Here is a 25,287-nt window from a genome sequence, read left to right as displayed (position 1 = left end):
TAGATCTACTGCATCTTTTATAACATGACAGACCAGCTAGATCTACTGTCTCTATTATAATATGACAGACCAGCTAAGTCTACTTTGTCTTTTACAATATGACAGACCAGCTAGATCTACTGTCTCTATTATATTATTACAGGCCAGCTAGATCTACCGTCTTTTTTATAATATAACAGACCAGCTAGATCTACTGTCTCTATTATATTATGACAGACCAGCTATATCTACGGTCTCTATTATATTATGACAGACCAGCCAGATATACTGTCTCTATTAAAATTTGACAGACCAGCTCAATCTACTGTCTCTATTATAATATGACAGACCAGCTAGATCTACTGTCTCTATTATATTATGACCGACCTGCTATGTCTACTGTCTACTGTCTCTATTATAATATGAAAGACCAGCTATATCTACTGTCTCTATTATATTATTACAGGCCAGCTAGGTCTACTGTCCATTTAATAATATGACAGACCAGCTAGATCTACTGTCTCTATTATATTATGACAGACCAGCTAGATCTACTGTCTCTTTTATAACATGACAGACCAGCTAGATCTACTGTCTCTATTATAAAATGATAGACCAGCTAGATCTCTGTCTCTGTTATATTATGACAGACCAGCTAGATCTACTGTCTCTACTATATTATGACAGACCAGCTAGATCTACTGTCTCTATTATAATATGACAGACCAGCTAGATCAACAGTCTCTTTTATAACACGACAGACCAGCTAGATGTACTCTCTCTTTTATAACATGACAGACCAGCTAGATCTACTGTCTCTATTATATTATGACAGACCAGCTAGATCTACTGTCTCTATTATATTATGACAGACCAGCTAGATCTACTGTCTCTTTTATAATATGACAGACCAGCTATATTAACTGTCGCTATTATAACATGAAAGACCAGCTAGATCTACTGTCTCTATTATAAAATGATAGACCAGCTAGATCTACTGTCTCTAGTATATTATGACCGACCAGCTATGTCTACTGTCTCAATTATAATATGACAGACCAGCTAGATCTACTGTCTCTATTATATTATGACAGACCAGCTAGTTCTACTGTCTCTATTATATTATGGCAGACCAGCTAGATCTACTGTCTCTATTATATTATGACAGACCAGCTAGATCTACTGTCTCTATTATAATATGACAGACCAGCTATATCTACGGTCTCTATTATATTATGACAGACCAGCCAGATATACTGTCTCTATTAAAATTTGACAGACCAGCTCAATCTACTGTCTCTATTATAATATGACAGACCAGCTAGATCTACTGTCTCTATTATATTATGACCGACCTGCTATGTCTACTGTCTACTGTCTCTATTATAATATGAAAGACCAGCTATATCTACTGTCTCTATTATATTATTACAGGCCAGCTAGGTCTACTGTCCATTTAATAATATGACAGACCAGCTAGATCTACTGTCTCTATTATATTATGACAGACCAGCTAGATCTACTGTCTCTTTTATAACTTGACAGACCAGCTAGATCTACTGTCTCTATTATAAAATGATAGACCAGCTAGATCTCTGTCTCTGTTATATTATGACAGACCAGCTAGATCTACTGTCTCTACTATATTATGACAGACCAGCTAGATCTACTGTCTCTATTATAATATGACAGACCAGCTAGATCAACAGTCTCTTTTATAACACGACAGACCAGCTAGATGTACTCTCTCTTTTATAACATGACAGACCAGCTAGATCTACTGTCTCTATTATATTATGACAGACCAGCTAGATCTACTGTCTCTATTATATTATGACAGACCAGCTAGATCTACTGTCTCTTTTATAATATGACAGACCAGCTATATTAACTGTCGCTATTATAACATGAAAGACCAGCTAGATCTACTGTCTCTATTATAAAATGATAGACCAGCTAGATCTACTGTCTCTAGTATATTATGACCGACCAGCTATGTCTACTGTCTCAATTATAATATGACAGACCAGCTAGATCTACTGTCTCTATTATATTATGACAGACCAGCTAGTTCTACTGTCTCTATTATATTATGGCAGACCAGCTAGATCTACTGTCTCTATTATATTATGGCAGACCAGCTAGATCTACTGTCTCTGTTATAAAATGACAGACCAGCTAGATCTGCTGTCTCTATTATAATATGACAGACCAGCTAGATCTACTGTCGCTATAATATTATGACAGACCAGCTAGATCTACTGTCTCTAGTATATTATGACCGACCAGCTATGTCTACTGTCTCAATTATAATATGACAGACCAGCTAGATCTACTGTCTCTATTATATTATGACAGACCAGCTAGTTCTACTGTCTCTTTTATAATATGACAGACCAGCTAGTTCTACTGTCTCTATTATATTATGACAGACCAGTTAGATCTACTGTCTCTATTATAATATGACAGACAAGCTATTACAACTGTCTCTATTATATTATGACAGACCAGCTAGATCTACTGTCTCTTTTATAATATGACAGACCAGCTAGATCTACTGTCTCTATTATAATATGACAGACCAGCTATATCTACGGTGTCTATTATATTATGACAGACCAGCTAGATCTACTGTCTTTTTTATAATATAACAGACCAGCTAGATCTACTGTCTCTATTATATTATGACAGACCAGCTAGATCTACTGTCTCTATTATATTATTACAGGCCAGCTAGATCTACTGTCTATTTTATAATATGACAGACCAGCTAGATCTACTGTCTCTATTATAATATGACAGAGAAGTTATATCTACTGTTTCTATTATACTAATACAGACCAGCTCGATCTACTGTCTCTATTATAATATGACAGACCAGCTAGATCTACTGCATCTTTTATAACATGACAGACCAGCTAGATCTACTGTCTCTATTATCATATGACAGACCAGCTAGATCTACTGTCTAAATTATAATTTGACAGACCAGCTAGATCTACTGCCTCTATTATAGTATGACAGACCAGCTAGATCTACTTTGTCTTTTATAATATGACAGACCACCTAGATCTACTGTCTCTATTATATTATTACAGGCCAGCTAGATCTACCGTCTTTTTTATAATATGACAGACCAGCTAGATCTACTGTCTCTATTATATTATGACAGACCAGCTATATCTACGGTCTCTATTATATTATGACAGACCAGCCAGATATACTGTCTCTATTATAATTTGACAGACCAGCTCAATCTACTGTCTCTATTATAATATGACAGACCATCTAGATCTACTGTCTCTATTATATTATGACAGACCAGCTATGTCTACTGTCTACTGTCTCTATTATAATATGAAAGACCAGCTATATCTACTGTCTCTATTATATTATTACAGGCCAGCTAGGTCTACTGTCCATTTAATAATATGACAGACCAGCTAGATCTACTGTCTCTATTATAATATGACAGACCAGCTACATCAACAGTCTCTTTTATAACATGACAGACCAGCTAGATCTACTGTCTCTATTATATTATGACAGACCAGCTATGTCTACTGTCTACTGTCTCTATTATAATATGAAAGACCAGCTATATCTACTGTCTCTATTATATTATTACAGGCCAGCTAGGTCTACTGTCCATTTAATAATATGACAGACCAGCTATATCTACTGTCTCCATTATAGTATGACAGACCAGCTTGATCTACTGTCTCTTTTATAAAATGACAGACCAGCTAGATCTACTGCATCTTTTATAACATGACAGACCAGCTAGATCTACTGTCTCTATTATAATATGACAGACCAGCTAGATCTACTGTCTAAATTATAATTTGACAGACCAGCTAGATCTACTGTCTCTATTATAGTATGACAGACCAGCTAGATCTACTTTGTCTTTTATAATATGACAGACCAGCTAGATCTACTGTCTCTATTATAATATGACATACCAGCTAGATCTACAGTCTCTATTATATTATGACCGACCAGCTATGTCTACTGTCTACTGTCTCTATTACAATATGACAGACCAGCTAGATCTACCGTCTTTTTTATAATATGACAGACCAGCTAGATCTACTGTCTCTATTATATTATGACAGACCAGCTATATCTACGGTCTCTATTATATTATGACAGACCAGCCAGATATACTGTCTCTTATAATTTGACAGACCAGCTCAATCTACTGTCTCTATTATAATATGACAGACCAGCTAGATCTACTGTCTCTATTATATTACGACCGACCAGCTATGTCTACTGTCTACTTTCTCTATTATAATATGAAAGACCAGCTATATCTACTGTCTCTATTATATTATTACAGGCCAGCTAGGTCTACTGTCTATTTAATAATATGACAGACCAGCTAGATCTACTGTCTCTATTATATTATGACAGACCAGCTAGATCTACTGTCTCTTTTATAACATGACAGACCAGCTAGATCTACTGTCTCTATTATAAAATGATAGACCAGCTAGATCACTGTCTCTGTTATATTATGACAGACCAGCTAGATCTACTGTCTCTATTATAATATGACAGACCAGCTAGATCTACTGTCTCTATTATAATATGACAGACCAGCTAGATCTACTGTCTCTATTATATTATGACAGACCAGCTAGATCTACTGTCTCTATTATAATATGACAGACCAGCTAGATCTACTGTCTCTATTATAATATGACAGACCAGCTAGATCAACAGTCTCTTTTATAACATGACAGACCAGCTAGATGTACTGTCTCTTTTATAATATGACAGACCAGCTATATCTACTGTCTCTATAATATTATGACAGACCAGCTAGATCTACTGTCTCTATTATATTATGACAGACCAGCTAGATCTACTGTCTCTATTATAATATGACAGACAAGCTATATCTACTGTCTCTATTACACTATTACAGACCAGCTAGATCGACTGTCTCTATTATAATATGAAAGACCAGCTTTATTTTCTGTCACTATTATAATATGACAGACCAGCTATATCTACTGTCTCCATTATAGTATGACAGACCAGCTAGATCTACTGTCTCTTTTATAACATGACAGACCAGCTAGATCTACTGTCTCTATTATAAAATGATAGACCAGCTAGATCACTGTCTCTGTTATATTATGACAGACCAGCTAGATCTACTGTCTCTATTATAATATGACAGACCAGCTAGATCTACTGTCTCTATTATAATATGACAGACCAGCTAGATCTACTGTCTCTATTATATTATGACAGACCAGCTAGATCTACTGTCTCTATTATAATATGACAGACCAGCTAGATCTACTGTCTCTATTATAATATGACAGACCAGCTAGATCAACAGTCTCTTTTATAACATGACAGACCAGCTAGATGTACTGTCTCTTTTATAATATGACAGACCAGCTATATCTACTGTCTCTATAATATTATGACAGACCAGCTAGATCTACTGTCTCTATTATATTATGACAGACCAGCTAGATCTACTGTCTCTATTATAATATGACAGACAAGCTATATCTACTGTCTCTATTACACTATTACAGACCAGCTAGATCGACTGTCTCTATTATAATATGAAAGACCAGCTTTATTTTCTGTCACTATTATAATATGACAGACCAGCTATATCTACTGTCTCCATTATAGTATGACAGACCAGCTAGATCTACTGTCTCTTTTATAAAATGACAGACCAGCTAGATCTGCTGTCTCTATTATAATATGACAGACCAGCTATGTCTAATGTCTCAATTATAATATGACAGACCAGCTAGATCTACTGTCTCTATTATATTATGACAGACCAGCTAGTTCTACTGTCTCTTTTATAATATGAAAGACCAGCTACTTCTACTTTCTCTATTATATTATGACAGACCAGCTAGATCTACTTTGTCTTTTATAATATGACAGACCAGCTAGATCTACTGTCTCTATTATATTATGACAGACCAGCTATATCTACGGTCTCTATTATATTATGACAGACCAGCCAGATATACTGTCTCTTATAATTTGACAGACCAGCTCAATCTACTGTCTCTATTATAATATGACAGACCAGCTAGATCTACTGTCTCTATTATATTACGACCGACCAGCTATGTCTACTGTCTACTTTCTCTATTATAATATGAAAGACCAGCTATATCTACTGTCTCTATTATATTATTACAGGCCAGCTAGGTCTACTGTCTATTTAATAATATGACAGACCAGCTAGATCTACTGTCTCTATTATATTATGACAGACCAGCTAGATCTACTGTCTCTTTTATAACATGACAGACCAGCTAGGTCTACTGTCTCTATTATAAAATGATAGACCAGCTAGATCGCTGTCTCTGTTATATTATGACAGACCAGCTAGATCTACTGTCTTTATTATAATATGACAGACCAGCTAGATCTACTGTCTCTATTATAATATGACAGACCAGCTAGATATACTGTCTCTATTATATTATGACAGACCAGCTAGATCTACTGTCTCTATTATAATATGACAGACCAGCTAGATCTACTGTCTCTATTATAATATGACAGACCAGCTAGATCAACAGTCTCTTTTATAACATGACAGACCAGCTAGATCTACTGTCTCTTTTATAATATGACAGACCAGCTATATCTACTGTCTCTATAATATTATGACAGACCAGCTAGATCTACTGTCTCTATTATATTATGACAGACCAGCTAGATCTACTGTCTCTATTATAATATGACAGACAAGCTATATCTACTGTCTCTATTACACTATTACAGACCAGCTAGATCGACTGTCTCTATTATAATATGAAAGACCAGCTTTATTTTCTGTCACTATTATAATATGACAGACCAGCTATATCTACTGTCTCCATTATAGTATGACAGACCAGCTAGATCTACTGTCTCTTTTATAAAATGACAGACCAGCTAGATCTGCTGTCTCTATTATAATATGACAGACCAGCTATGTCTAATGTCTCAATTATAATATGACAGACCAGCTAGATCTACTGTCTCTATTATATTATGACAGACCAGCTAGTTCTACTGTCTCTTTTATAATATGAAAGACCAGCTACTTCTACTTTCTCTATTATATTATGACAGACCAGCTAGATCTACTTTGTCTTTTATAATATGACAGACCAGCTAGATCTACTGTCTCTATTATATTATGACAGACCAGCTATATCTACGGTCTCTATTATATTATGACAGACCAGCCAGATATACTGTCTCTTATAATTTGACAGACCAGCTCAATCTACTGTCTCTATTATAATATGACAGACCAGCTAGATCTACTGTCTCTATTATATTACGACCGACCAGCTATGTCTACTGTCTACTGTCTCTATTATAATATGAAAGACCAGCTATATCTACTGTCTCTATTATATTATTACAGGCCAGCTAGGTCTACTGTCTATTTAATAATATGACAGACCAGCTAGATATACTGTCTCTATTATATTATGACAGACCAGCTAGATCTACTGTCTCTTTTATAACATGACAGACCAGCTAGATCTACTGTCTCTATTATAAAATGATAGACCAGCTAGATCTCTGTCTCTGTTATATTATGACAGACCAGCTAGATCTACTGTCTCTATTATAATATGACAGACCAGCTAGATCTACTGTCTCTATTATAATATGACAGACCAGCTAGATCTACTGTCTCTATTATATTATGACAGACCAGCTAGATCTACTGTCTCTATTATAATATGACAGACCAGCTAGATCTACTGTCTCTATTATAATATGACAGACCAGCTAGATCAGCAGTCTCTTTTATAACATGACAGACCAGCTAGATGTACTGTCTCTTTTAAAAATATGACAGACCAGCTATGTCTACTGTCTATTTAATAATATGACAGACCAGCTAGATATACTGTCTCTATTATATTATGACAGACCAGCTAGATCTACTGTCTCTTTTATAACATGACAGACCAGCTAGATCTACTGTCTCTATTATAAAATGATAGACCAGCTAGATCTCTGTCTCTGTTATATTATGACAGACCAGCTAGATCTACTGTCTCTATTATAATATGACAGACCAGCTAGATCTACTGTCTCTATTATAATATGACAGACCAGCTAGATCTACTGTCTCTATAATATTATGACAGACCAGCTAGATCTACTGTCTCTATTATATTATGACAGACCAGCTAGATCTACTGTCTCTATTATAATATGACAGACAAGCTATATCTACTGTCTCTATTACACTATTACAGACCAGCTAGATCGACTGTCTCTATTATAATATGAAAGACCAGCTTTATTTACTGTCACTATTATAATATGACAGACCAGCTATATCTACTGTCTCCATTATAGTATGACAGACCAGCTAGATCTACTGTCTCTTTTATAAAATGACAGACCAGCTAGATCTGCTGTCTCTATTATAATATGACAGACCAGCTATGTCTAATGTCTCAATTATAATATGACAGACCAGCTAGATCTACTGTCTCTATTATATTATGACAGACCAGCTAGTTCTACTGTCTCTTTTATAATATGAAAGACCAGCTACTTCTACTTTCTCTATTATATTATGACAGACCAGCTAGATCTACTTTGTCTTTTATAATATGACAGACCAGCTAGATCTACTGTCTCTATTATAATATGACATACCAGCTAGATCTACAGTCTCTATTATATTATGACCGACCAGCTATGTCTACTGTCTATTGTCTCTATTACAATATGACAGACCAGCTAGATCTACCGTCTTTTTTATAATATGACAGACCAGCTATATCTACGGTCTCTATTATATTATGACAGAAAAGCCAGATATACTGTCTCTTATAATTTGACAGACCAGCTCAATCTACTGTCTCTATTATAATATGACAGACCAGCTAGATCTACTGTCTCTATTATATTACGACCGACCAGCTATGTCTACTGTCTACTGTCTCTATAATAATATGAAAGACCAGCTATATCTACTGTCTCTATTATATTATTACAGGCCAGCTAGGTCTACTGTCTATTTAATAATATGACAGACCAGCTAGATCTACTGTCTCTATTATATTATGACAGACCAGCTAAATCTACTGTCTCTTTTATAACATGACAGACCAGCTAGATCTACTGTCTCTATTATAAAATGATAGACCAGCTAGATCTCTGTCTCTGTTATATTATGACAGACCAGCTAGATCTACTGTCTCTATTATAATATGACAGACCAGCTAGATCTACTGTCTCTATTATAATATGACAGACCAGCTAGATCTACTGTCTCTATTATATTATGACAGACCAGCTAGATCTACTGTCTCTATTATAATATGACAGACCAGCTAGATCTACTGTCTCTATTATACTATGACAGACCAGCTAGATCAACAGTCTCTTTTATATCATGACAGACCAGCTAGATGTACTGTCTCTTTTATAATATGACAGACCAGCTATATCTACTGTCTCTATAATATTATGACAGACCAGCTAGATCTACTGTCTCTATTACACTATTACAGACCAGCTAGATCGACTGTCTCTATTATAATATGAAAGACCAGCTTTATTTACTGTCACTATTATAATATGACAGACCAGCTATATCTACGGTCTCCATTATAGTATGACAGACCAGCTAGATCTACTGTCTCTTTTATAAAATGACAGACCAGCTAGATCTGCTGTCTCTATTATAATATGACAGACCAGCTATATCTACTGTCTCTATAATATTATGACAGACCAGCTAGATCTACTGTCTCTAGTATATTATGACCGACCAGCTATGTCTACTGTCTCAATTATAATATGACAGACCAGCTAGATCTACTGTCTCTATTATATTATGACAGACCAGCTAGTTCTACTGTCTCTTTTATAACATGAAAGACCAGCTACTTCTACTTTCTCTATTATATTATGACAGACCAGCTAGATCTACTGTCTCTATTATAATATGACAGACAAGCTATATCAACTGTCTCTATTACAATATGACAGACCAGCTATATCTACTGTCTCTATTATATTATGACAGACCAGCTAGATCTACTGTCTCTTTTATAACATGACAGACCAGCTAGATCTACTGTCTATTTTATAATGTGACTGTCCAGCTAGATCTACTGTCTCTATTATAAAATGACAGACCAGCTAGATCTACTGTCTCTATTATAATATGACAGACCAGCTATATCTACTGTCTCTATTATAATATGACAGACCAGCTATATCTACGGTCTCTATTATATTATGACAGACCAGCTAGATCTACTGTCTTTTTTATAATATAACAGACCAGCTAGATCTACTGTCTCTATTATATTATGACAGACCAGCTAGATCTACTGTCTCTATTATATTATTACAGGCCAGCTAGATCTACTGTCTATTTTATAATATGACAGACCAGCTAGATCTACTGTCTCTATTATAATATGACAGAGAAGTTATATCTACTGTCTCTATTATACTATTACAGACCAGCGCGATCTACTGTCTCTATTATAATATGACAGACCAGCTAGATCTACTGCATCTTTTATAACATGACAGACCAGCTAGATCTACTGTCTCTATTATAATATGACAGACCAGCTAGATCTACTGTCTAAATTATAATTTGACAGACCAGCTAGATCTACTGTCTCTATTATAGTATGACAGACCAGCTAGATCTACTGTCTCTATTATAATATGACAGACCAGCTAGATCTACTGTCTCTATTATATTATGACAGACCAGCTAGATCTACTGTCTCTATTATAATATGACAGACCAGCTAGATCTACTGTCTAAATTATAATATGACAGACCAGCTAGATCTACAGTCTCTATTATATTATGACTGACCAGCTATGTCTACTGTCTCTATTATAATATGACAGACCAGCTATATCTACTGTCTCTATTATAATATGACAGACCAGCTATATCTACGGTCTCTATTATATTATGACAGACCAGCTAGATCTACTGTCTTTTTTATAATATAACAGACCAGCTAGATCTACTGTCTCTATTATATTATGACAGACCAGCTAGATCTACTGTCTCTATTATATTATTACAGGCCAGCTAGATCTACTGTCTATTTTATAATATGACAGACCAGCTAGATCTACTGTCTCTATTATAATATGACAGAGAAGTTATATCTACTGTCTCTATTATACTATTACAGACCAGCGCGATCTACTGTCTCTCTTATAATATGACAGACCAGCTAGATCTACTGCATCTTTTATAACATGACAGACCAGCTAGATCTACTGTCTCTATTATAATATGACAGACCAGCTAGATCTACTGTCTAAATTATAATTTGACAGACCAGCTAGATCTACTGTCTCTATTATAGTATGACAGACCAGCTAGATCTACTGCATCTTTTATAACATGACAGACCAGCTAGATCTACTGTCTCTATTATAATATGACAGACCAGCTAGATCTACTGTCTAAATTATAATATGACAGACCAGCTTGATCTACAGTCTCTATTATATTATGACTGACCAGCTATGTCTACTGTCTCTATTATAATATGACAGACCAGCTATATCTACTGTCTCCATTATCTTATTACAGGCCAGCTAGATCTACTGTCTCTATTATAATATGACAGACCAGCTAGATCTACTGTCTCTATTATATTATGAGAGACCAGCTATATCTACGGTCTCTATTATATTATGACAGACCAGCTAGATATACTGTCTCTATTATAATTTGACAGACCAGCTCAATCTACTGTCTCTATTATAATATGACAGACCAGCTAGATCTACTGTCTCTATTATAATATGAAAGACCAGCTATATCTACTCTCTCTATTATATTATTACAGGCCAGCTAGATCTACCGTCTATTTAATAATATGACAGACCAGCTAGATCTACTGTCTTTATTATATTATGACAGACCAGCTAGATCTACTGTCTCTATTATAAAATGATAGACCAGCTAGATCTCTGTCTCTGTTATATTATGACAGACCAGCTAGATCTACTGTCTCTATTATAATATGACAGACCAGCTATATCTACTGTCTCTATTACATTATTACAGACCAGCTAGATCTACTGTTTCTATTATATTATGACATACCAGCTAGGTCTACTGTCTCAGTTATAAAATGACAGACCAGCTAGATCTACTGTCTCTATTATAATATGACCGACCAGCTAGATCAACAGTCTCTTTTATAACATGACAGACCAGCTAGATCTACTGTCTCTATTATAATATGACAGACCAGCTAGATCTACTGTCTCAATTATAATATGAAAGACCAGCTTTATTTACTGTCACTATTATAATATGACAGACCAGCTAGATCTACTGTCTCTTTTATAATATGACAGACCAGCTATATCTACTGTCTCTATTATAATATGACAGACCAGCTATATCTACGGTCTCTATTATATTATGACAGACCAGCTAGATCTACTGTCTTTTTTATAATATGAGAGACCAGCTATATTTACTGTCGCTATTATAATATGACAGACCAGCTATATCTACGGTCTCTATTATATTATGACAGACCAGCTAGATCTACTGTCTCTATTATAATATGACAGACCAGCTATATCTACTGTCTCTATTATATTATGACAGACCAGCTAGATCTACTGTCTCTATTATATTATGACAGACCAGCTAGATATACTGTCTCTATTATAATATGACAGACCAGCTAGATCTCTGTCTCTGTTATATTATGACAGACCAGCTAGATCTACTGTCTCTATTATAATATGACAGACCAGCTATATCTACTGTCTCTATTACATTATTACAGACCAGCTAGATCTACTGTCTCTATTATATTATTACAGACCAGCTAGATCTACTGTCTCTACTATATTATGACAGAACAGCTAGATTTACTGTCTCTATTATGATATGACAGACCAGCTAGATCAACAGTCTCTTTTATAACACGACAGACCAGCTAGATGTACTGTCTCTTTTATAACATGACAGACCAGCTAGATCTACTGTCTCTATTATATTATGACAGACCAGCTAGATCTACTGTCTCTATTATATTATGACAGACCAGCTAGATCTACTGTCTCTTTTATAATATGACAGACCAGCTATATTTACTGTCGCTATTTTAACATGAAAGACCAGCTAGATCTACTGTCTCTATTATAAAATGATAGACCAGCTAGATCTACTGTCTCTATTATATTATTACAGAACATCTAGATCTACTGTCTCTATTATATTATGACAGACCAGCTAGATCTACTGTCTCTATTATATTATGACAGACCAGCTATGTCTACTGTCTACTGTCTCTATTATAATATGAAAGACCAGCTATATCTACTGTCTCTATTAAATTATTACAGGCCAGCTAGATCTACCGTCTATTTAATAATATGACAGACCAGCTAGATCTACTGTCTCTATTATATTATGACAGACCAGCTAGATCTACTGTCTCTTTTATAACATGACAGACCAGCTAGATCTCTGTCTCTGTTATATTATGACAGACCAGCTAGATCTACTGTCTCTATTATAATATGACAGACCAGCTATATCTACTGTCTCTATTACATTATTACAGACCAGCTAGATCTACTGTCTCTATTACATTATGACATACCAGCTAGATCTACTGTCTCTGTTATAAAATGACAGAGCAGCTAGATCTACTGTCTCTATTATAATATGACAAACGAGCTATATCTACTGTCTCTATTATAATATGACAGACCAGCTATATCTTCTGTCTCTATAATATTATGACAGACCAGCTAGATCAACAGTCTCTTTTATAACATGACAGACCAGCTAGATGTACTGTCTCTTTTATAATATGACAGACCAGCTATATCTACTGTCTCTATAATATTATGACAGACCAGCTAGATCTACTGTCTCTATTATATTATGACAGACCAGCTAGATCTACTGTCTCTATTATAATATGACAGACAAGCTATATCTACTGTCTCTATTACACTATTACAGACCAGCTAGATCTTCTGTCTCAATTATAATATGAAAGACCAGCTTTATTTACTGTCACTATTATAATATGACAGACCAGCTAGATCTACTGTCTCTTTTATAATATGACAGACCAGCTATATCTACTGTCTCTATTATAATATGACAGACCAGCTATATCTACGGTCTCTATTATAATATGACAGACCAGCTATATCTACTGTCTCTATTACATTATTACAGACCAGCTAGATCTACTGTCTCTATTATATTATTACAGACCAGCTAGATCTACTGTCTCTACTATATTATGACAGAACAGCTAGATTTACTGTCTCTATTATGATATGACAGACCAGCTAGATCAACAGTCTCTTTTATAACACGACAGACCAGCTAGATGTACTGTCTCTTTTATAACATGACAGACCAGCTAGATCTACTGTCTCTATTATATTATGACAGACCAGCTAGATCTACTGTCTCTATTATATTATGACAGACCAGCTAGATCTACTGTCTCTTTTATAATATGACAGACCAGCTATATTTACTGTCGCTATTTTAACATGAAAGACCAGCTAGATCTACTGTCTCTATTATAAAATGATAGACCAGCTAGATCTACTGTCTCTATTATATTATTACAGAACATCTAGATCTACTGTCTCTATTATATTATGACAGACCAGCTAGATCTACTGTCTCTATTATATTATGACAGACCAGCTATGTCTACTGTCTACTGTCTCTATTATAATATGAAAGACCAGCTATATCTACTGTCTCTATTAAATTATTACAGGCCAGCTAGATCTACCGTCTATTTAATAATATGACAGACCAGCTAGATCTACTGTCTCTATTATATTATGACAGACCAGCTAGATCTACTGTCTCTTTTATAACATGACAGACCAGCTAGATCTCTGTCTCTGTTATATTATGACAGACCAGCTAGATCTACTGTCTCTATTATAATATGACAGACCAGCTATATCTACTGTCTCTATTACATTATTACAGACCAGCTAGATCTACTGTCTCTATTACATTATGACATACCAGCTAGATCTACTGTCTCTGTTATAAAATGACAGAGCAGCTAGATCTACTGTCTCTATTATAATATGACAAACGAGCTATATCTACTGTCTCTATTATAATATGACAGACCAGCTATATCTTCTGTCTCTATAATATTATGACAGACCAGCTAGATCAACAGTCTCTTTTATAACATGACAGACCAGCTAGATGTACTGTCTCTTTTATAATATGACAGACCAGCTATATCTACTGTCTCTATAATATTATGACAGACCAGCTAGATCTACTGTCTCTATTATATTATGACAGACCAGCTAGATCTACTGTCTCTATTATAATATGACAGACAAGCTATATCTACTGTCTCTATTACACTATTACAGACCAGCTAGATCTTCTGTCTCAATTATAATATGAAAGACCAGCTTTATTTACTGTCACTATTATAATATGACAGACCAGCTAGATCTACTGTCTCCTTTATAATATGACAGACCAGCTATATCTACTGTCTCTATTATAATATGACAGACCAGCTATATCTACGGTCTCTATTATATTATGACAGACCAGCTAGATCTACTGTCTTTTTTATAATATGACAGACCAGCTATATTTACTGTCGCTATTATAATATGACAGACCAGCTAGATCTACTGTCTCTATTATAGTATGACAGACCAGCTAGATCTACTGTCTCTTTTATAATATGACAGACCAGCTAGATCTACTGTCTCTTTTATAATATGACAGACCAGCTATATTTAGTGTCGCTATTATAATATGACAGACCAGCTAGATCTACTGTCTCTATTATAAAATGACAGACCAGCTAGATCTACTGTCTCTATTATAATATGACAGACCAGCTATATCTACTGTCTCTATTATAATATGACAGACCAGCTATATCTACGGTCTCTATTATATTATGACAGACCAGCTAGATCTACTGTCTCTATTATAATATGACAGACCAGCTATATCTACTGTCTCTATTATATTATGACAGACCAGCTAGATCTACTGTCTCTATTATATTATGACAGACCAGCTAGATATACTGTCTCTATTATAATATGAAAGACCAGCTTTATTTACTGTCACTATTATAATATGACAGACCAGCTAGATCTACTGTCTCTTTTATAATATGACAGACCAGCTATATCTACTGTCTCTATTATAATATGACAGACCAGCTATATCTACGGTCTCTATTATATTATGACAGACCAGCTAGATCTACTGTCTTTTTTATAATATGACAGACCAGCTATATTTACTGTCGCTATTATAATATGACAGACCAGCTAGATCTACTGTCTCTATTATAGTATGACAGACCAGCTAGATCTACTGTCTCTTTTATAATATGACAGACCAGCTAGATCTACTGTCTCTTTTATAATATGACAGACCAGCTATATTTAGTGTCGCTATTATAATATGACAGACCAGCTAGATCTACTGTCTCTATTAGAAAATGACAGACCAGCTAGATCTACTGTCTCTATTATAATATGACAGACCAGCTATATCTACTGTCTCTATTATAATATGACAGACCAGCTATATCTACGGTCTCTATTATATTATGACAGACCAGCTAGATCTACTGTCTCTATTATAATATGACAGACCAGCTATATCTACTGTCTATATTATATTATGACAGACCAGCTAGATCTACTGTCTCTATTATATTATGACAGACCAGCTAGATCTCTGTCTCTGTTATATTATGACAGACCAGCTAGATCTACTGTCTCTATTATAATATGACAGACCAGCTATATCTACTGTCTCTATTACATTATTACAGACCAGCTAAATCTACTGTCTCTATTATATTATTACAGACCAGCTAGATCTACTGTCTCTACTATATTATGACAGAACAGCTAGATTTACTGTCTCTATTATAATATGACAGACCAGCTATATCTACGGTCTCTATTATATTATGACAGACCAGCTAGATCTACTGTCTCTATTATAATATGACAGACCAGCTATATCTACTGTCTCTATTATATTATGACAGACCAGCTAGATCTACTGTCTCTATTATATTATGACAGACCAGCTAGATATACTGTCTCTATTATAATATGAAAGACCAGCTTTATTTACTGTCACTATTATAATATGACAGACCAGCTAGATCTACTGTCTCTTTTATAATATGACAGACCAGCTATATCTACTGTCTCTATTATAATATGACAGACCAGCTATATCTACGGTCTCTATTATATTATGACAGACCAGCTAGATCTACTGTCTTTTTTATAATATGACAGACCAGCTATATTTACTGTCGCTATTATAATATGACAGACCAGCTAGATCTACTGTCTCTATTATAGTATGACAGACCAGCTAGATCTACTGTCTCTTTTATAATATGACAGACCAGCTAGATCTACTGTCTCTTTTATAATATGACAGACCAGCTATATTTAGTGTCGCTATTATAATATGACAGACCAGCTAGATCTACTGTCTCTATTATAAAATGACAGACCAGCTAGATCTACTGTCTCTATTATAATATGACAGACCAGCTATATCTACTGTCTCTATTATAATATGACAGACCAGCTATATCTACGGTCTCTATTATATTATGACAGACCAGCTAGATCTACTGTCTCTATTATAATATGACAGACCAGCTATATCTACTGTCTCTATTATATTATGACAGACCAGCTAGATCTACTGTCTCTATTATATTATGACAGACCAGCTAGATATACTGTCTCTATTATAATATGAAAGACCAGCTTTATTTACTGTCACTATTATAATATGACAGACCAGCTAGATCTACTGTCTCTTTTATAATATGACAGACCAGCTATATCTACTGTCTCTATTATAATATGACAGACCAGCTATATCTACGGTCTCTATTATATTATGACAGACCAGCTAGATCTACTGTCTTTTTTATAATATGACAGACCAGCTATATTTACTGTCGCTATTATAATATGACAGACCAGCTAGATCTACTGTCTCTATTATAGTATGACAGACCAGCTAGATCTACTGTCTCTTTTATAATATGACAGACCAGCTAGATCTACTGTCTCTTTTATAATATGACAGACCAGCTATATTTAGTGTCGCTATTATAATATGACAGACCAGCTAGATCTACTGTCTCTATTATAAAATGACAGACCAGCTAGATCTACTGTCTCTATTATAATATGACAGACCAGCTATATCTACTGTCTCTATTATAATATGACAGACCAGCTATATCTACGGTCTCTATTATATTATGACAGACCAGCTAGATCTACTGTCTCTATTATAATATGACAGACCAGCTATATCTACTGTCTCTATTATATTATGACAGACCAGCTAGATCTACTGTCTCTATTATATTATGACAGACCAGCTAGATCTCTGTCTCTGTTATATTATGACAGACCAGCTAGATCTACTGTCTCTATTATAATATGACAGACCAGCTATATCTACTGTCTCTATTACATTATTACAGACCAGCTAAATCTACTGTCTCTATTATATTATTACAGACCAGCTAGATCTACTGTCTCTACTATATTATGACAGAACAGCTAGATTTACTGTCTCTATTATAATATGACAGACCAGCTAGATCAACAGTCTCTTTTATAACACGACAGACCAGCTAGATGTACTGTCTCTTTTATAACATGACAGACCAGCTAGATCTACTGTCTCTATTATATTATGACAGACCAGCTAGATCTACTGTCTCTATTATATTATGACAGACCAGCTAGATCTACTGTCTCTTTTATAATATGACAGACCAGCTATATTTACTGTCGCTATTTTAACATGAAAGACCAGCTAGATCTACTGTCTCTATTATAAAATGATAGACCAGCTAGATCTACTGTCTCTATTATATTATTACAGACCAGCTAGATCTACTGTCTCTATTATATTATGACAGACCAGCTAGATCTACTGTCTCTATTATATTATGACAGACCAGCTATGTCTACTGTCTACTGTCTCTATTATAATATGAAAGACCAGCTATATCTACTGTCTCTATTAAATTATTACAGGCCAGCTAGATCTACCGTCTATTTAATAATATGACAGACCAGCTAGATCTACTGTCTCTATTATATTATGACAGACCAGCTAGATCTACTGTCTCTTTTATAACATGACAGACTAGCTAGATCTACTGTCTCTATTATAAAATGATAGACCAACTAATTCTCTGTCTCTGTTATATTATGACAGACCAGCTAGATCTACTGTCTCTATTATAATATGACAGACCAGCTATATCTACTGTCTCTATTACATTATTACAGACCAGCTAGATCTACTGTCTCTATTACATTATGACATACCAGCTAGATCTACTGTCTCTGTTATAAAATGACAGAGCAGCTAGATCTACTGTCTCTATTATAATATGAAAGACCAGCTTTATTTACTGTCACTATTATAATATGACAGACCAGCTAGATCTACTGTCTCTATTATAATATGACAGACCAGCTATATCTACGGTCTCTATTATATTATGACAGACCAGCTAGATCTACTGTCTTTTTTATAATATGACAGACCAGCTATATTTACTGTCGCTATTATAATATGACAGACCAGCTATATCTACTGTCTCTATTATAGTATGACAGACCAGCTAGATCTACTGTCTCTTTTATAATATGACAGACCAGCTAGATCTACTGTCTCTTTTATAATATGACAGACCAGATATATTTAGTGTCGCTATTATAATATGACAGACCAGCTAGATCTACTGTCTCTATTATAAAATGACAGACCAGCTATATCTACTGTCTCTATAATATTATGACAGACCAGCTAGATCAACAGTCTCTTTTATAACATGACAGACCAGCTAGATGTACTGTCTCTTTTATAATATGACAGACCAGCTATATCTACTGTCTCTATAATATTATGACAGACCAGCTAGATCTACTGTCTCTATTATATTATGACAGACCAGCTAGATCTACTGTCTCTATTATAATATGACAGACAAGCTATATCTACTGTCTCTATTACACTATTACAGACCAGCTAGATCTTCTGTCTCAATTATAATATGAAAGACCAGCTTTATTTACTGTCACTATTATAATATGACAGACCAGCTAGATCTACTGTCTCTATTATAATATGACAGACCAGCTATATCTACGGTCTCTATTATATTATGACAGACCAGCTAGATCTACTGTCTTTTTTATAATATGACAGACCAGCTATATTTACTGTCGCTATTATAATATGACAGACCAGCTATATCTACTGTCTCTATTATAGTATGACAGACCAGCTAGATCTACTGTCTCTTTTATAATATGACAGACCAGCTAGATCTACTGTCTCTTTTATAATATGACAGACCAGATATATTTAGTGTCGCTATTATAATATGACAGACCAGCTAGATCTACTGTCTCTATTATAAAATGACAGACCAGCTAGATCTACTGTCTCTATTATAATATGACAGACCAGCTATATCTACTGTCTCTATTATAATATGACAGACCAGCTATATCTACAGTCTCTATTATATTATGACAGACCAGCTATATCTACTGTCTCTATTATAATATGACAGACCAGCTATATCTACTGTCTCTATTATATTATGACAGACCAGCTAGATCTACTGTCTCTATTATATTATGACAGACCAGCTAGATCTACTGTCTCTATTATAATATGACAGACCAGCTATATCTACTGTCTCTATTATATTATGACAGACCAGCTAGATCTACTGTCTCTATTATATTATGACAGACCAGCTAGATATACTGTCTCTATTATAATATGACAGACCAGCTAGATCTCTGTCTCTGTTATATTATGACAGACCAGCTAGATCTACTGTCTCTATTATAATATGACAGACCAGCTATATCTACTGTCTCTATTACATTTTTACAGACCAGCTAGATCTACTGTCTCTATTATATTATTACAGACCAGCTAGATCTACTGTCTCTACTATATTATGACCGACCAGCTATGTCTACTGTCTCAATTATAATATGACAGACCAGCTAGATCTACTGTCTCTATTATATTATGACAGACCAGCTAGTTCTACTGTCTCTTTTATAACATGAAAGACCAGCTACTTCTACTTTCTCTATTATATTATGACAGACCAGCTAGATCTACTGTCTCTATTATAATATGACAGACAAGCTATATCAACTGTCTCTATTACAATATGACAGACCAGCTATATCTACTGTCTCTATTATATTATGACAGACCAGCTAGATCTACTGTCTCTTTTATAACATGACAGACCAGCTAGATCTACTGTCTATTTTATAATGTGACTGTCCAGCTAGATCTACTGTCTCTATTATAAAATGACAGACCAGCTAGATCTACTGTCTCTATTATAATATGACAGACCAGCTATATCTACTGTCTCTATTATAATATGACAGACCAGCTATATCTACTGTCTCTATAATATTATGACAGACCAGCTAGATCTACTGTCTCTATTATATTATGACAGACCAGCTAGATCTACTGTCTCTATTATAATATGACAGACAAGCTATATCTACTGTCTCTATTACACTATTACAGACCAGCTAGATCTTCTGTCTCAATTATAATATGACAGACCAGCTAGATCTACTGTCTTTTTTATAATATAACAGACCAGCTAGATCTACTGTCTCTATTATATTATGACAGACCAGCTAGATCTACTGTCTCTATTATATTATTACAGGCCAGCTAGATCTACTGTCTATTTTATAATATGACAGACCAGCTAGATCTACTGTCTCTATTATAATATGACAGAGAAGTTATATCTACTGTCTCTATTATACTATTACAGACCAGCGCGATCTACTGTCTCTATTATAATATGACAGACCAGCTAGATTTACTGTCTCTATTATAATATGACAGACCAGCTAGATCAACAGTCTCTTTTATAACACGACAGACCAGCTAGATGTACTGTCTCTTTTATAACATGACAGACCAGCTAGATCTACTGTCTCTATTATATTATGACAGACCAGCTAGATCTACTGTCTCTATTATATTATGACAGACCAGCTAGATCTACTGTCTCTTTTATAATATGACAGACCAGCTATATTTACTGTCGCTATTTTAACATGAAAGACCAGCTAGATCTACTGTCTCTATTATAAAATGATAGACCAGCTAGATCTACTGTCTCTATTATATTATTACAGACCAGCTAGATCTACTGTCTCTATTATATTATGACAGACCAGCTAGATCTACTGTCTCTATTATATTATGACAGACCAGCTATGTCTACTGTCTACTGTCTCTATTATAATATGAAAGACCAGCTATATCTACTGTCTCTATTAAATTATTACAGGCCAGCTAGATCTACCGTCTATTTAATAATATGACAGACCAGCTAGATCTACTGTCTCTATTATATTATGACAGACCAGCTAGATCTACTGTCTCTTTTATAACATGACAGACCAGCTAGATCTACTGTCTCTATTATAAAATGATAGACCAGCTAGATCTCTGTCTCTGTTATATTATGACAGACCAGCTAGATCTACTGTCTCTATTATATTATGACAGACCAGCTAGATCTACTGTCTCTTTTATAATATGACAGACCAGCTATATTTACTGTCGCTATTTTAACATGAAAGACCAGCTAGATCTACTGTCTCTATTATAAAATGATAGACCAGCTAGATCTACTGTCTCTATTATATTATTACAGACCAGCTAGATCTACTGTCTCTATTATATTATGACAGACCAGCTAGATCTACTGTCTCTATTATATTATGAGAGACCAGCTATGTCTACTGTCTACTGTCTCTATTATAATATGAAAGACCAGCTATATCTACTGTCTCTATTAAATTATTACAGGCCAGCTAGATCTACCGTCTATTTAATAATATGACAGACCAGCTAGATCTACTGTCTCTATTATATTATGACAGACCAGCTAGATCTACTGTCTCTTTTATAACATGACAGACCAGCTAGATCTACTGTCTCTATTATAAAATGATAGACCAGCTAGATCTCTGTCTCTGTTATATTATGACAGACCAGCTAGATCTACTGTCTCTATTATAATATGACAGACCAGCTATATCTACTGTCTCTATTACATTATTACAGACCAGCTAGATCTACTGTCTCTATTACATTATGACATACCAGCTAGATCTACTGTCTCTGTTATAAAATGACAGAGCAGCTAGATCTACTGTCTCTATTATAATATGACAAACGAGCTATATCTACTGTCTCTATTATAATATGACAGACCAGCTATATCTACTGTCTCTATAATATTATGACAGACCAGCTAGATCAACAGTCTCTTTTGTAACATGACAGACCAGCTAGATGTACTGTCTCTTTTATAATATGACAGACCAGCTATATCTACTGTCTCTATAATATTATGACAGACCAGCTAGATCTACTGTCTCTATTATATTATGACAGACCAGCTAGATCTACTGTCTCTATTATAATATGACAGACAAGCTATATCTACTGTCTCTATTACACTATTACAGACCAGCTAGATCTTCTGTCTCAATTATAATATGAAAGACCAGCTTTATTTACTGTCACTATTATAATATGACAGACCAGCTAGATCTACTGTCTCTATTATAATATGACAGACCAGCTATATCTACGGTCTCTATTATATTATGACAGACCAGCTAGATCTACTGTCTTTTTTATAATATGACAGACCAGCTATATTTACTGTCGCTATTATAATATGACAGACCAGCTATATCTACTGTCTCTATTATAGTATGACAGACCAGCTAGATCTACTGTCTCTTTTATAATATGACAGACCAGCTAGATCTACTGTCTCTTTTATAATATGACAGACCAGCTATATTTAGTGTCGCTATTATAATATGACAGACCAGCTAGATCTACTGTCTCTATTATAAAATGACAGACCAGCTAGATCTACTGTCTCTATTATAATATGACAGACCAGCTATATCTACTGTCTCTATTATAATATGACAGACCAGCTATATCTACGGTCTCTATTATATTATGACAGACCAGCTATATCTACTGTCTCTATTATAATATGACAGACCAGCTATATCTACTGTCTCTATTATATTATGACAGACCAGCTAGATCTACTGTCTCTATTATATTATGACAGACCAGCTAGATCTACTGTCTCTATTATAATATGACAGACCAGCTATATCTACTGTCTCTATTATATTATGACAGACCAGCTAGATCTACTGTCTCTATTATATTATGACAGACCAGCTAGATATACTGTCTCTATTATAATATGACAGACCAGCTAGATCTCTGTCTCTGTTATATTATGACAGACCAGCTAGATCTACTGTCTCTATTATAATATGACAGACCAGCTATATCTACTGTCTCTATTACATTATTACAGACCAGCTAGATCTACTGTCTCTATTATATTATTACAGACCAGCTAGATCTACTGTCTCTACTATATTATGACCGACCAGCTATGTCTACTGTCTCAATTATAATATGACAGACCAGCTAGATCTACTGTCTCTATTATATTATGACAGACCAGCTAGTTCTACTGTCTCTTTTATAACATGAAAGACCAGCTACTTCTACTTTCTCTATTATATTATGACAGACCAGCTAGATCTACTGTCTCTATTATAATATGACAGACCAGCTATATCTACTGTCTCTATTATAATATGACAGACCAGCTATATCTACTGTCTCTATAATATTATGACAGACCAGCTAGATCTACTGTCTCTATTATATTATGACAGACCAGCTAGATCTACTGTCTCTATTATAATATGACAGACAAGCTATATCTACTGTCTCTATTACACTATTACAGACCAGCTAGATCTTCTGTCTCAATTATAATATGAAAGACCAGCTTTATTTACTGTCACTATTATAATATGACAAACCAGCTAGATCTACTGTCTCTATTATAATATGACAGACCAGCTATATCTACGGTCTCTATTATATTATGACAGACCAGCTAGATCTACTGTCTTTTTTATAATATGACAGACCAGCTATATTTACTGTCGCTATTATAATATGACAGACCAGCTATATCTACTGTCTCTATTATAGTATGACAGACCAGCTAGATCTACTGTCTCTTTTATAATATGACAGACCAGCTAGATCTACTG

Source organism: Oncorhynchus clarkii, chromosome 5 (genome assembly GCF_045791955.1).
Source record: "Oncorhynchus clarkii lewisi isolate Uvic-CL-2024 chromosome 5, UVic_Ocla_1.0, whole genome shotgun sequence".
Classification (NCBI taxonomy): domain Eukaryota; kingdom Metazoa; phylum Chordata; class Actinopteri; order Salmoniformes; family Salmonidae; genus Oncorhynchus; species Oncorhynchus clarkii.
The sequence above is the reverse complement of the archived record's forward strand: the minus strand, read 5'-3'. Positions refer to the sequence as shown.